Source organism: Dipteris shenzhenensis, chromosome 21, assembly GCF_047967505.1.
Source record: "Dipteris shenzhenensis isolate YYH24624 ecotype China chromosome 21, Dip_SZ_1.0, whole genome shotgun sequence".
Lineage (NCBI taxonomy): Eukaryota > Viridiplantae > Streptophyta > Polypodiopsida > Gleicheniales > Dipteridaceae > Dipteris > Dipteris shenzhenensis.
This window is the reverse complement of record NC_141616.1, coordinates 49,126,492-49,141,878: the sequence shown is the minus strand read 5'-3', so window position 1 is coordinate 49,141,878 and position 15,387 is coordinate 49,126,492. Positions and strand designations below refer to the sequence as shown.

The window sequence follows — 15,387 nt, the reverse complement described above, 5'->3', positions numbered from 1 at the left end:
AACAGCAAACTAAGGACCATACCAGTTGGGTTGTAGCCGCCACGAGTGACGATGAAGACGACGACCCTCCAACAGAAGTTCATGCTCTTACTGCTGAAATCGAACATCTCTCTTTCCCTCCCTCCCAGAGAACGATGGAGATGATGATCCATATATTTTCTAAGCATGTTCTATTTGGATACTCTGCCTTAGGATGTTTCCCAAAAATGAATGGAATAAATCATGTGCGTTGAGTCAATAAAGGTCCTCTGCCTTGGATAGTTCTTAAAATGATATGGTGACTCTTCTTCTTGAAAAAGATCTCCGGAACAAAGAATCTTTTCTTCAGATATTACATAGTCTCTTGCCTCCACTAGTAGATGGAAACCTAGGCCTACACTAGCAGCACATGGAAAGAAAAAGCCATTCAAGCCTCTCAAGTGCACCTTTTGTAACAAATTTGGTCATATGGAGGACAAATGCTACCAGAAGCTTGCCAAACAACAAACTAAGGATCATGCCAGTTGGGTTGTAGCCACCACCAGTGACGATGAAGATGACGACCCTTCGACACAAGTTCATTCTCTTACTACAAAAATCCGACATCTCTCTTTCCCTTTAGAGGACAATGGAGACGATGATCCATATATTTTCTAAGCATGTTCTATTCGGATACTCTGCCTTGGGATGTTTCCCAAAAATCAATGCAATAAATCATGTGTGTTGAGTCAATAAAGGTCCTCTGCCATGGATACTCCTCCTAAAATGATGTATTGCTTTTATATTTATGGTGTGTGGCTTCATGTCCCTACTTAGTCCTTGGAGCCAGGAGGGGCATGTACTGTGGGAGCCGTGTATTGTCTTTGATAGGTCTATTTAATAGTCCTGGCATGTGAGTTCCAGGATGTTGGTGCATTGGTCTCCTAGACCTCTGAGGTGGTCATGCATCCATGCATGATGAACCTCTGAGCCATGCTAGGTGAGCCTCTAAGTCTATACCATTTCCATTAGCCTTTGAGCCATGCTCACTTGCCTCTGAGCTAGCATGGGAGCCATGTCTAGTTTTAGACCATCATTCCACAGTTTGATGACCGTCATTGTCATGTTCTTGGTTCCATTAGAGTAGTCACTCACCTTTCCTCCATGGGGGGGTGTTAGGAAATGGAGTCAAGATAAGTTAGTTTGGTGTGTTATAGTGTGAGTTCTAGTCTAGTGTGTCCTATGGATGCCACGTGTCACGTTGAGTGCTATCCCATATGCATTGGTGTTCATATGTGTGTGTGTGCTCTAAATAAGAGTTGTACTTGTCTAGCATCAAATCAATCAAGTATCAAGACCACAAGCTCTTTGGTCTACATGTGAGTACTTTCATTTTGTTCATTGCTCTTGCTATTTCACTTCCATTTCATTATGTCTCTCTTTGAGTATTATTATTTCTCTCCCTAGCCTACCCTCTCTCTCTCCCTCTCCACCATGCCTTCAAATCTATGAAGCTTTGGTGACAATTTTGAAATCGATGCCATCTCCTAAAGCTGTTGTAAAAAGCATCTATCTGTGGAACGCTTGGATTCCTAGAGGAAAGCCCGTGTGCTCAATCTTCTCATGATAGAATCAGCTGCCATCATTCTCAGGAGCAGCAAAAGCACTCATGGAATTAGCACCATACAACTGATCAATGTATTTACTTACTATCTTGTTCTCGAACACGAAAGGAGGATCATAACTGAGACAGAAATAACATTCTCTGCCGCTCAATCCCTACCTTTGTGTTGCCACCATGATAGCTGCCACTATTGGGTAAAGAAATTTCTTTGGCTATTCTAGGTCACATCAAATGCTTTTTTCTTTGGAGGTACAGATTTGATCAGCTCAAGTAGCCAGTTCCTCACAAAATTTTGGGGCTTTTCCCATTTCTCCTTTATTTGAATTGAAGCTCCAACCATGTAAGATTTTTGGGCTCATTGAATGGTTTTAAAACCCTACTCGACATTTGTAACTCCCCGCCCAACATTCTGAGAGTCATGTTGTGATTGCCTCATGCAGCTGCTCCTATGGACTTCATCGACACATCATTCGAGGGCATTTGTGCCGAGTGCTTCATCAACATTCAGATGTAGGATGTGCATACATTTGTATGCAGCCAGCTGTGCAAAGGACATCTCTCATTTCGAGAGATCTACTTTTTTTTCCGTTTATTTACTCTGTGTGAATGGGTCCTCTGTCCGGCTTGTCCCCCAAAATGAATGTAATAAAGTGTCATTCAGTCAGGAGGCAGACTTTTCAGAAATTGAGATGACATTCTTGTAGAGGATTGCAGGTTACTTAGAGTGGGGCACGGACTCACAATGGTATCTTGATCCTGACCCTGTTCTCCTAGCACTTGGGTCTTGGAGACTGTGGTTATGTAGTGGTTCCCCCATTAGGTTCTTGCAGTGGGACCCACGGGAGTGGGAATAAAATGATGAAGGGGACCGAGAGAAGAGCATCCCCTTCTTTCGTTACACAGTCGGAAATGCCAGGAGATTTCAGCTTAGTAGTAGAGGTTGGAGGCCCTCAAGAGCTCCTCGTTGGGATAGTTTTAAGATTTTTGCAAAGGTGCAAAAAAACTTTGGAGGAGGCTCTGGAAATCCCTCAGGAATAGAAAGATCACTCTTTTCTATTCATGGAAGGATTTCAGTGAACCTGTGGAGATCCACGTTCAGGACTGACCCTACTTGTTCTCGATGCCACGTAGCAGTTGAGTCAGTTCATCATTGCCTCTGGGAGTGTAGACAGGTGAGGATGATTTAGAAGAGTGTTGCTAGGATATTTAGCATATTTCATAGAGAGCCCTTCTTCATTACTTGGGGATCAGTGGCATGGTTATCTCTTACTGGCCCTCAAGTGTTTTTCGAGGGACATGACTCAAACTCAGGCTTCATTATACGATGACACTCTGTGGAGTAATGTTCTCTCTAGGATGTTTCCTTCACTTCTTTCAGAGCTGCTCATGCCTCGATAGACACATCATGGGAGACTCTGGCTAGCATTGCAGCTTGTCATATTTGGAGGGCCAGATGTGCGGAGGCAATGGAGAGTTCCTAGGTTCACCCTTCCCAGTCTATGGCCTGTATATGGACTGATTACATACACACACTGATGGCCATCTGGGCAAGCATGTAGGGATCCTCCAGAGCAGCTACAACCAAGAGAGATACTCTTTTCAGAGTTTGGAGAGGATCTTCTTTCTTCTTTGAGTCTCCTTCAGGGTTGAGGTGGCATTTTCAGCCTCCACCTTGGATTTTTGTTAGCTCTTTTTGAGCTAGTTTTTTTTTTCTCGTGCATGGCATGATGTACTCCCGCATTAGAGCTTTCTCTTGCGGTTTTCATTCATACTTAATCAAGTAATCTTTTTGAAAATAAATAAATAAGGGTACTCTGCCCTAGGTAGTCCCCAAACAATGATTGTATTGGGTGTTCACTGTTATGGCTATGCAAGACTCCTACCTTGTTTAGAGTAAGGGAGGGTGACGCGTGATGGTCCTCACTACCAATCGCAGTTGACGGAGAAGTCACTATCACATGGGAGGGCTGACTTGCTCTTTGCAGTATTGCAGTGGAGGGGGGATCGGTTTACGCCTTGCGTGTTGGGTCTCACACTCTTTGCTTTGAGGGGGGATGTCGGAGAAATCATAGTCAAAGAGTGTGTTCTAGTGTGAGTGTGCCAAGAGTCCTAGGGTGTCCTATATTTGTGTGGGTGTGAATGTGTCTAGTAGGTGAGCAATTAGTGCCACCTCCTACAGTTAGGTGAGTTAGGTGTGTGAGGTGGAGGTCTAGTGACACCTCACCTATGATGTTAGAAGAGAAGTCTGCCCAGCCTATAAATGAGGCTCTATGTACTCTTTGAATCATCAATCAACATCGAGTTCATTTTGTCTCAATCCTGTGTCTATCATGTGATTGCGATCCACTTCTCTCTTTCACCCTGATTCCAAAATATTGGAGCTGAAGGAAAAACCCTTCTACTAGATAGAAAATAGGCTTGCTTTGAGCCTCTTCGAGCCTAGGGGTTTGCCATGCTCATCCAAAACCTAATCATTGCACATGATAGGCAGCAGCAGGCTCTCTATCAACCTCTTCCTACAAGGAGGGAGGGTTCCTCCGAAGAGCCTTCCTGAAGTTGCCGCAAGCTTTCAGTCTGGAAACCATAAGGGTGGAGGAAGGCATCCTAAGGTGTGCAACTGTAAAGATCCACTTAGTGCTGTCCGTCTAATCACCACATGAGGAAGAGATACAAGACCCAATGCATCAAATAAAGAAATCTTTCCAAGGCTCCTATTCTGGCATATGTCCCCTAACTACCAGCTTGTAGAGCAAAGACCTACATTCAAGATCTTGATCAATGATATTAAGGTCACCTTGCCTGAGGTGCCTTCTTCCTCACACCTCCTCATCCCATCAGTTTAGGGTTTTGTATAATGATTTATTAGTGGGAGCATCCTTTCATTGAGGCTGTTCCCTTTTGTGCATCTCTCCTCTTGGAGAGTTTTGTAGCCATTGATGGGAACTTTCATACTGCAGTAATTCACAATTAGCACGTGAGTGTATGTGCACGTACACACATCCAATTTTGCCTATTTGGGGGAAAGCACTACACTCTCATAGGTCTCCCCAAGCCTATGTTGGATATAGCGGTGTCCGTTTTTGTCTATTCAAACGTTGACTGCATACCTCGATGCTCTAGGTGCACAACACAACTCATGCAAGCAAAGCCATAGCCCAACAGTAACAATTCCCCAATTGTTCAACCCACCCTCAAAAGTAAATGTGAGGTAGATGAGGGAATAAATGGCTATGGAGGTAGATGAGGGAATAAATGGCTATCAAAGTGCACTGTGCAAGCTCAAGAGGCAGAAAGGAGCCAGATGGGAAACCTTTAAAAAATTTAGTATAAGCAAAAATAACAAGGATCTCCACTTAGAGGTTTGCAGCACAAACTTGATAAGGTGATTTTAAGATGTTAAATTAGGATTTGTAAAACTATAATCATTCTTAACTGTCGAATTGAATAGTATGAATAGGCTTTATCAACTCGATATTTGTAACACTACTCCACCGTTGGGTTGAATAGTATGGATAGGCTCTATCAACTGGATATTTGTAACACTATAATCCTTCTCCACTGTTAAATAGTATGAATAGGCTCTGTTGACTGGATATTTTATTTTTCATTTCCCTTTGAGCAAAGAATTTATGAACATTTTGAAATAAATTAGAAAACTCAGAGTTTTTTGGAATAATTACTTGTATTGTATTTGGTAGGAGCTCGTCCACAAGCGCTTGGTCTTTGCTGAATCTATTCAAAATCCTACCTACTGGATTCTGCATCACACACACTTGATCATAATCTTGACAATAGAGACAATAGAATGAACTTGTTTATGAAGACCTAATTCAAAAAAGGCTTTAAAATTTCCATGCAACCTCGTGGGTTACTATGCGTATAAGATAAACTAGAGACACGTTCCTTAAAATTGGGTAAAATTACCAAGGAGAAGTATAGTTATACCTCATCAAAAAACAACTGTGGGGAGCAGAGAACTCTACTAGCCATTTTGTTATGCATTGACTTTGCAGAAATAATTGCTGCCATGGTGAAAAGTAGTGTACGAGCAAGAGATAAAAATGTGGCCATTATAACCAAGCCTGCATATGTTGAAATATAAATTCCTACACTAAGGGAAAACTTCCCATCCATCCACACACCGAGCCAGAAATCAACCAAAGTCCGTACTATTTGTGCAAACAAGAAGAGGATCATGACAGCAATAAATATGCATATGCTGCAGAAAGAAAAATTGATATTAGAGTACAGCCTAAAAAATCAAAGGAAGGTTTTGATGGGCTACAACCAAAAATATCAAAGCATACATGACATATAATTTGCACGGACAATACTCACACCTAGTGTGAGTAGCTTTTTAGGGAATTTAGGAACCTATGATTACACTTAACATATGGAATACAATTTAATTTCCTCTTTTTTATTGATTTTTAACCAACAAAGTAATATATTCAATTGAAAACAACAAAGTACTACCAAACACAATAGAGGCAGAGAGAAAACTTATCCATAAGCTCTCAAAACCCCACTCATTGTTAGAATATGAAGCCAAGTTGAGTTAGTTTGGTGTGTTCTAGTATGTTCTAGTGTGAGTTCTAGTCTAGTGTGTCCTATGGATGCCATGTGTCACATTGGGAGTTATTCCATATGCATAGGTGTTCATCTATGTGTGTGTGCTCTTATATAAGAGCTGTACTTGTCTAGTGTCAAATCAATCAAGTATCAAGACTACAAGCTCTTTGGTCTACATGTGAGTACTTTCATTTTGTTCATTGCTCTTGCTATTTCATTTCCATTTCATTATGTCTCTCTTTGAGTATTATTATCTCTCTCCCTAGCCTACGCTCTCTGTCCTTCTCTCCACCATGCACCTTCATGTGGTATCAGAGCCTCCTTTCCTACCTTTCCCTCCTCCATGCTCAATCTAGAGGATGAGGGAAGCCCACAAATGGAAGCCATCCTCTCCCACCATTCTTATGCGCATTAGTGGGCGTCTTCATAGAGGAAAAGGACAACTCGTTTTTGCTAAAAAAAAAAGCCTGTTTTTTGCTTAAAAACTGCTTGTTTTTGTTGTTTTGGGGGCGTTTTGGTAAAGGAAATAGTTGCTTGCTGTATTTCTACTACTGATTGCCCTAAAAACGACCTCATTTGGAGTTCTTTTTTGAAGAAACGATCTACTTGAAGAGAGCTGAGCTGCCCTCATTTTGCCCACAAATTGCTGCTCCAAATCTCTCATGATGACATCTCTATCCTCCGCATCTTCTGCCTTCAGTTCCAGTCCGCCGTTTCATCTCTTAAAGTGCTGAAGACTGAAGTTGACATTTTCCAAGATACACAATGAGTTCTCTTTCTTCAAACTCATTGCTCGTGGAGAAGTTCAAGGGGAAAGGATTCCCTACTTGGCAAACTAAGGTTCAGTTGCTCCGCATGAAAGAAAATGTATGGGATGCTATTGAGGATGACGCTCCCACAACAGATCCTCAACAACTCAGGTCATGGAAGAAACACAACTCAAAAGCTATTGCTATCATCAGACTTTGCCTTGATGATACTTTGATTCATCACATCGACTTCAAATCAAGAGCTCTACAATGTAATGTCTTGGCTTCTTGCAATAGTTGTATTTGCCCTTTTTCTTATTTTTGCTTAAACTGCTTGCATTCCCCTCCTTGGGTTGAGTTGTATGTCTGTGTTTTTTTTTTTTCCAAGAAAGAGATTTTTATTAAGTAAGAGAAAAAACCCACGAGAGCAAGCTCAAAGCGGAATACATCATGAAATCATGAGAATAAATAAACTCCTTCAAAATGAGGTGGAAAACAACCAAGGCTGAGGCTTGAAAGTGCCACCTCAACCCTGTAGGAGTCTCAGAGAAGAAAGGAGAATCCTTCCATTCCCTTAAGAAAGAAGCCCTCCTAGCTGAGGTTGTGTTTTGGCTCAAACTTTTTCTGAAATGTGCCCTTTCCACCCATGGCAAGCGCTTGCTCACCCTGATGAGAGACTTTGGCAAAATTTGAGCATCTCTCCTCTTCCTGCAACAAAAGCCCAACTAACTCATCGAACGAGAGTGGGGCTGCCCTGAGAACAATGGTCAATGAAGTGACGAATGTGCCATATGAGGGTGCTAATCTATTGAGAGTAATAGAGACGAGCTTCTTGTCTTCTATTTCCTCATCGATACTTGCGAGCTGATCACGTACATCAATGATCCTGGCAATATGATCAGTGATGGCCTGGCCTTCCTGCATCTCGAGATCCTTGAGCTGATTTGTCAAGGAAATGGCCCTTGCCTCATTCTTAACATGATACATGTTTGCCAATCTTTCCCATGCTGCCTTTGCATCCTTGCACGACTTGATAGTCGTCATAATGTGTCTTTTTTTTTTCATGAAAAAGACTTCTATTAAGTAAGAACAAAAACCCGCGAGAGCAAGCTCAAAGCGGAATACATCATGAAATCATGAGGATAATAAAAAAACCCCTCAGAGTGAGGTGGAAAGAAACCAAGGCTGAGGCTGAAAGTGCCATCTCAACCCTGTAGTAGATTCAGAGAAGAAAGGAGAATCCTTCCATTCCCTGAAGAAAGAAGCCCTCCTAGCTGAGGCTGCACGGGAGTCCCCCTACATACCCGTCCATACGGCCATCAGAGTGTGTACGATGTCTGTCCAGATACTAGCCAATGTGTGCGAGGGATGAACCTGAGTACCCTCCATAGCCTCTGTGCATCTGGATCTCCAGATATGCCAGGCTGCTATGCTCGCTATAATCTCCCAAGAAGTATCCACAGAGGCATGTACAGCTGTAAAAGGACGGTGTGTAACCACATCCAACGAGCAGAGCTCAACCCGATGATGTCGAACTGAAATGGCCCGGGAGGAGTCAAGTCCCTCATAGAAAACCTGAGGTCCTGTAAGAGAAAGCCAAGCCACCGAGCCCCAAGTCATAAAGAGTGGGGAATGGGCAAAGTGACTGAAGATCCTGGCTATCCCCATCCAAATCAATCTCGCCTGTCTGCAATCCCATAAGCGATGCTGAATAGACTCCGAAGCAGAAAGGCAACGAGGGCAAGTAGGGTCGGCTCCGAATCTGGACCTCCAAAGGTTCACTGCAATCCCTCCATGAATAGAAAGCCAAAAGAAGATAGTGATCTTTCTATTCCTGTGGGATTTCCAGAGCCTCCTCCAGAAGTACCTCTGCTGATCCGCAGTAATACCAAAAGTCTCCCAATGAGGAACTCTGGAGGGTCTCTAATGTGCCTTTTCACATTTATGGCACTCAAAAACATCGCTTGGACACTGCGGCGGTCAAACTTCTTCTGCTCCTCCGTCGATGCTATGGGACTAGCAGGAGGGGCTGTAGCAGTCTGCTGTCTGCCTGTAGTTTGACCCGAAGAAGCTATGCTAGATGTAGATGAGCCTGCTGGCCTCACCTCATCCCCACTAACAATATCCCACAAGCCCTTACCAACCAAGATGTTCGTAAGCATGAATGACCACAAGGCATAGTTTGGTCCATCCAGCTTGTCACCCTCGGACAAATTGCCAAAACTATTTGAAAGAGTCAACATGATGCAAAATGGGATACCCACAAGCTGCAAATTTACCTGCAAAAAGAACTGCAAGTCCCAAAAGTGCAACTGGCTGCAAATGTGCCTGCAAATCCCAAACAAATGCTTGCTGCAAATGCAAAGTACGACTGAAATGCCGCTGACTGCACAATGCAATCACTGCAAAAATGGCATAAACCAATCACTGCACTCTGCTGCAAATCAAAGTGCAATCCCAAACTGAAAATGCGCAACCCAAATCTGAAATAGCGCACCCACGAGTGCTCAAATGCATCCAATGGATCTCAAAGGCATCCACAACTGTAAAGTAACTGCAAATGCAACCAACAATGCAGAGTATCTGCAAATGCACCTGAGAGTGCAAGAGTATGGGTTGCAAAACCAGTTCCAAAGCGAAATACACAGCTTAAAACACTTATTGAAAGCGCACCTTGGCCGGAACCACTACAAAAGAGTCCATTGAATGTGTAGGCAAGTTGGAGATGACAAAGGATCTGAAGTGAGCTGTTTGGAGCTGAATGAAGCTGTCGAGAAATACAATACACATGTAGGGAAGAGCCTGGAGAAGTATGGAGATGCCTGGAGCTGCTAGAACACACCCGGGAGAGGCTAGAGCTGAAAAGGTTCCAGATCTGAGCAAAAACGCCGAAAACTACTCGAAATCAACTTCCGACAAGTCGCACGGATTCCCAGCACTGTCGCGCAACTGTATGGACAGATCCGTACGGACGTACGGACAACACTACGGACAAAAAAGAAAAAAATCCCACCTGAAATGGTGCGGGACATATTTGTTTTATGCGGGCAGCTCAAAAATTTCAAAAAATGTCGAAATCGGACCTCAAAAGGTCAAAAAACAGCCGCTGGACTGTTGGAGCTACCTCAAACAAAAGCTGGAGAGCTGAATGTGAGAACCAGGAATGCGCACTGGAGCACCAAGCTTGCGGGAGTCTTAAAGCAAGTGCAGGAATGGGCTCTAGAGACGGAAGCGCTCTGATACCAAATGTAGGATGAAAGTGGAGCCAGGTTGTGAACACAAGTGAGCAAGAGTGCACACACAAGAAAGCTCCAATAGAAATGTTCAAATGAAACAATACAAGTACTTGGTATATATAGTACGCAAGTACTACTGGTCAACCATAGGGTTGACTTTATGCCTACAACAGCATATCTTTGTAATCTCTTACACAGCCAAGGAGATATGGACGCGTCTTGAGAACCTTTTCGGTAACAAAATCACAAACTCCAAGGTGGCTGAGCTCCCCGTCCTGTTGCTCCCTGTTGCCCTCCGTCTTGCACTCCTCTCCCCTCCCTCCCAGCCCTTCCCTTCCCCTCCCTCCTCTCCCTGCCAGCCCCTCCTCCCGGGCTGTTGCCCCCTCACCTGCTGCTGCCTCTCCCACTCCCTTCCCTTCCTCTCTCGCTGCTGCCCCCCCCGCTGCCTCTCCTGCTCCCCTCCCCCCCTCTCCTACTGCGCTACCTCTCCCTCCCTACCCCCGCTACCTCTCCCTCCCTACCCTGCTACCTCTTCCTCCCTACCCCCGCTACCTCTGCCTCCCTATCCCGCTACCTCTCGCTCCCTACCCCGCTGCTTCCCCTGCCTCTCCCTACCCCCCCCTGCCCCTCCCTCCTTACCCCCTGCTCCCCCTACCCCGCTCCCCCTACCCGTCCCTCCCTCCCTACCCCGCTACCCTCTCCCCTCCTCTCCCTATCCCCTCGCTGCCCTCTCCTTCCTAAGGACCCTAGGGCATTTCGCCAGGGATTGCCCAAGAAAGAAGAAAAGGCCTAAACGGTTTATTCCGCCTTCTCATCCTACTTCTTCTACATGCACTAACAGAGCCCCCCCCTCTCGCCTAGGACCTTCGGGACCAGGCCCTAGACCTTGACCCTCTTCTTCAGTGCACACGGTACGATCAGTCCCCGTTGGATGCCTGTGAGGGTTGCTGACACTCCGCCCCACCTCTATGAGGTACCTTGGACCACTCTCAGTTACAGGCAGGTGATATTCTTGCAGGCGTGGATGTGGTTGCCCCAGTCCCCCCACCTACTCATCAGGAGGGGCAACCCATTTCTCCAGGTCCTATCACTGATGTCCTAATCAGCCCCCTCCCTTTGTTAGTCACACTTCACCTCTTGATAGAGGTAAGGGGATTTTTTCTCCTTCTCCCTCGGGTGCAGGGATTCTTCGCACTCCTATGCCAGTTCCCTCCTACAAGAACTCTTTTGCAGTCCTGGCAGATTTGGCAGAGTTTGAGACAAAGGAGAAGTTTGTACCCTCTACCCTGGGGGAGCCGGTTATTAAGATTTTGTTGGACAGGGTTTCCCCCTCTGCTGGAGTGGGTTTTCTTTCACCAGCTGATTTCCCTCCACTTGACAGGAGGACTCTTTCACAGGAGAGGATTTTCTCCATCACTAGGTAGGGTAGGGCCTTTCACCCGGCCTCATCCTCCCGTCAATGAGGATCGTTAGTTGGAACGTTCAGGGCCTCGGTGGTATACCTCATCACCGCCGTAGATAGTTGATTCGTAACCAACTCCATCCAGGTGTTTCAGGTGGCCCCATTGATATCCTTATGCTCCATGAGCATAAGCTGGATGGTAGAGATTGTGCCAAGTCAGGTAAGCTTCTTTTTTGCCATACTTTTTGGTCACTTGCCTTGGGCACCAGGGGAGGCATTTGCATTTCTATCTCTTCTTTGATGCTCCCCTTGGTCATTGGACCTTGGTCATTGGACACGGAGTCATAGTCCCCTCTAGAGCATAGTGGGTTATTTTGATGATTGGTGGGCGTAAGGCTGGCTTTCTTAACCTTTATGCACCCAACTTGAGAGGGGATTGTGTCCTCCTTTGGAAGGAGTTGCTCTCTTGGTCATATTGCAGATTCTTGGATTATTGGGGCCGATTTCAACATGGCATTCATTCCCTTGAGAGAGTAGCATGGGATGCCTTCCTTTTTTAGTTCAGTGGAAGAGATGTTTGGTATGATGATGCTTTTCACACTCAGCCACAGTCTCTTCTGTTTTCTTGGTCGAACAGGAGAGTAAGGATGCCTATCCACGCACGGATTGGCAGATTTTATGTGGTTCTTTTGGTGGTTTCAGAGCCTCGGGCGAGAGGCCGCCGCTCTGCCAGTATCAGGATTCCAAATGCCTTCTATGCAAAGGAGGGCCTCACAGAGGCAGTGCTACGGATTTGGGTTTCTCACCTGTAAGGTGGGCAGTCGTCCCCGTCAGATGTGGCTGCAGCCCTCATTGACATTAGTAGCTTTTATCATTTTGTTGCTAGTATCAGGAGAGATGAGATTCACAAGAGAGAGATTGCCATCCGAAAGCAGCTAGCAGCTCTTCAGAGAGAAGAGTAAAAATGGCCTACAGATGCTTGGATTCAAGAGTGCCTTGCTGCAGCAAGGGCTCATCAGCAAACACTTTTAGATCAGAGAGCCGAGTATGCCTTTCACGCCAGAGAGCCTTTCTGGACACAGATCAGAGGTAGAGTCAACAAGTAGTTCTTCTCTACTCTCGGCCCTAGACATAGTAGAGAGAGTGTTTTGCAGCTTGTTGACTCAGACAAGATACTTCAGACACATCCAGATGCTGTCATGCAGATTGCTTCAAATTACTATGCCTCCCTTCTGATTGCAGATCCTAATTCACAGGCCAGAGACGATGCTAGACAGGTTATTTGGCAGCATATTCCTATGTTGGTGGATAGAGGTATGAGAGCCTCACTTGATGCACGCTTCACCAACATAGAGTTCAGGACCGCTCTTACTGCCCTTCATAAGGGTAGTTGTCCAGGGTCCTTGATGGACTTACACCTTCCTTTTTCATGTTTTTTTGGAATCAGATTGGGGATTCTATCACCTCAGCCCTACAGGTGGCGTTTGGGACTTGGGTGAGATGCCGGACTTACTCTTGGAGGGTCTCATTCATCTTATCCCAAAAGGAGGTTGCAGAAATTTAGTGTCTCAGTGGAGACCGATCACCTTACTGGGCACTTTGTAGAAGATCTTGGCAAAAGCCATCAGCCTACGATTGCAGCCCATCCTGCCAGATCCTATACATGACACACAGATAGGCTTTGTCCATGGCAAAAGCATTTTTGATAACATATTCTCATTTTGGGAGGCTTCTGAGTGGGCTATGCATGAGGGCCATAGGCTGGCAATTCTACTTCAGAATTTCGAAAAAGCATATGACAAGGTAGATTGGGGTTTTCTAGAGGGAACACTTCTTCGCTTTAGATTTTCAAATTTGTGGATTAGAGGGGTTTCTACTCTTAACAGGTCAGCCCATAGCCAGGTACTTGTTGGTGGAGTCAGGGGAGATAGGTTTCAGATTTCCAGATCAGTTCGACAGGGATGCCCTCTAGCCCCCTTTCTATTCTTATTTGTGGCTGAAGCTATGAGCCTCTATATTAGAGCTCAAGCTGATATTTTTGGGCTGAGACTTCCATTGAGACACGAAGAGGAGTTGCTGGATAGTGAGCTGGCAGATGACCCGGCTATTTTTTTGGATGCCACTCCACAAACACTCACCTCTTTCAGGACAGCCTTGGATTTATTTTGCATTGCAGCAGGGGCTCACATTAATTGGAACAAATCTAATGGTTTCTAGATTAGTGATGAGGACACTCCAGATTGGGGTGCTTATATTGGCTTTACTTGGATTCAGAGGGGTGTCTCCATCAGGTATCTTGGATGCCAGGTTGGGGTGGGCATTTCTCCAGCATAGCAGTTCGCTCCCGTGTTGGAGAGCCTCAGGAGGGGGCCTCAATATTATTGATCCAGACTCTGATTCTACCCACTGAGGAAGGGGGCCTCAATATTATTGATCCAGACTTGCAGTGTAGAGCCTTACTCAACAAGATGGTGGTCAGAGGTTTGATGCTTGGTCAGGAGCCTTGGAAGGATTTTTTCTTACGTAGTATACAGACATGCACACCTTCTCAGGGAGGAGATTGGATGGACAGCCCTAGATGGATCTTTACGTCAGCCCGTCTTAGATCTCCTACCTCCGGGACAGCTTCAAAAGTACTCTTCAGAGAGCTCCACCCTCCTAGCGTGAAGAAATTGATAGGCAGCCCGTCATGTGGAATGACTGCATACCAGATGAGCATGGCAGATCACTAGGCATGTCACATTATATGCAGTGGTCTAGATGGGAGTTGGGACCTGCATCCATGGTGGGTGCTTGGAAAGCTTTCAAGATGCTTCCAGAGGATCAGAGAGCTCGTTCAACTAGTCACCTCAGAGGAAGTGCAGCCAGGATGCAGCAGATAGATGCAGCCGTACCAGTGGAGTGGATGGATATAGACCATTTGCCTATTTCTAAGTCCACCTAGTTAGGGGCTTTTTCGAGGACAGGTATCCCTCTGCAGGTTATAGCCTTGCGGGATGCACATGAGGATACCCTTCTCTTTCAGGTTCATGTAGGAGAGGCAAACTCAACAGATCCTCAGAGGACCTTTTTTTTAAGGCTCCTTTTCAGCCTGTCAAGATTGCAGGATACATGGAGATGGATAGAGACTCACAGTGGTATCTTGATCCAGACCCCGTTCTCCTGGCTATTGGATCTTGGAGGCTTTGGTTGTATGGAGGTTCCCATATTAAATCCTTGCAGTGGGATCCAGGGGAATGGGAGTGGATAGTTGCAGGGCACCGAGAGAAGAGCATCCCCTTCTTTCGTTACACGATCAGAAATGCCAGGAGATTCCAGCTCAGTTGTAGAGGCTGGAGGCCCTTTAGAGCTCCTCATTGGGATACTTCTCAAATTTTTGCAGAGATGCAGAAAAACTTTTGGAGGAGACTTTCGAAATCCCTCAGGAATAGGAAAATCACGTTATTCATTTGGCTTACTATTCATGGAGGGATTGCAGTGAACCTATGGAGATCCAAGTTCGGGGCTGACCCTACATGTCCTCGGTGCCACTCAGCAGTTGAGCCAGTGTAGCATTGCCTTTGGGAGCGCACTCAAGCGAGGACAATTTGGAAGGGTGTTGCTAGGATACTTTGCATTTTTCATAGAGCACCCTTCTTCATGACCTAGGGATCAGTTGCTTGGTTGTCACTCACTGGTCCACAGGCTTTCTTCGAGGGACATGACACAGACACAGCCTTTTTTGTTTGACGACACCTTCTAGAGTCATACTCCCTCTGGGATATTCCGTTTACTCCATTCAGAGCTCCCCACGCTTCTGTAGACACATCTAGGGAGATTCTTGCTAGTATTACAGCATGGCATATT

The 15,387-nt window shown here is 45.4% G+C and overlaps 1 pseudogene; it reads right to left on the bottom strand.

The window, feature by feature from the left end:
• LOC147888992 (uncharacterized) overlaps positions 1–15,387 on the bottom strand; it is a 341,849-nt pseudogene that overhangs the window by 81,205 nt on the left and 245,257 nt on the right.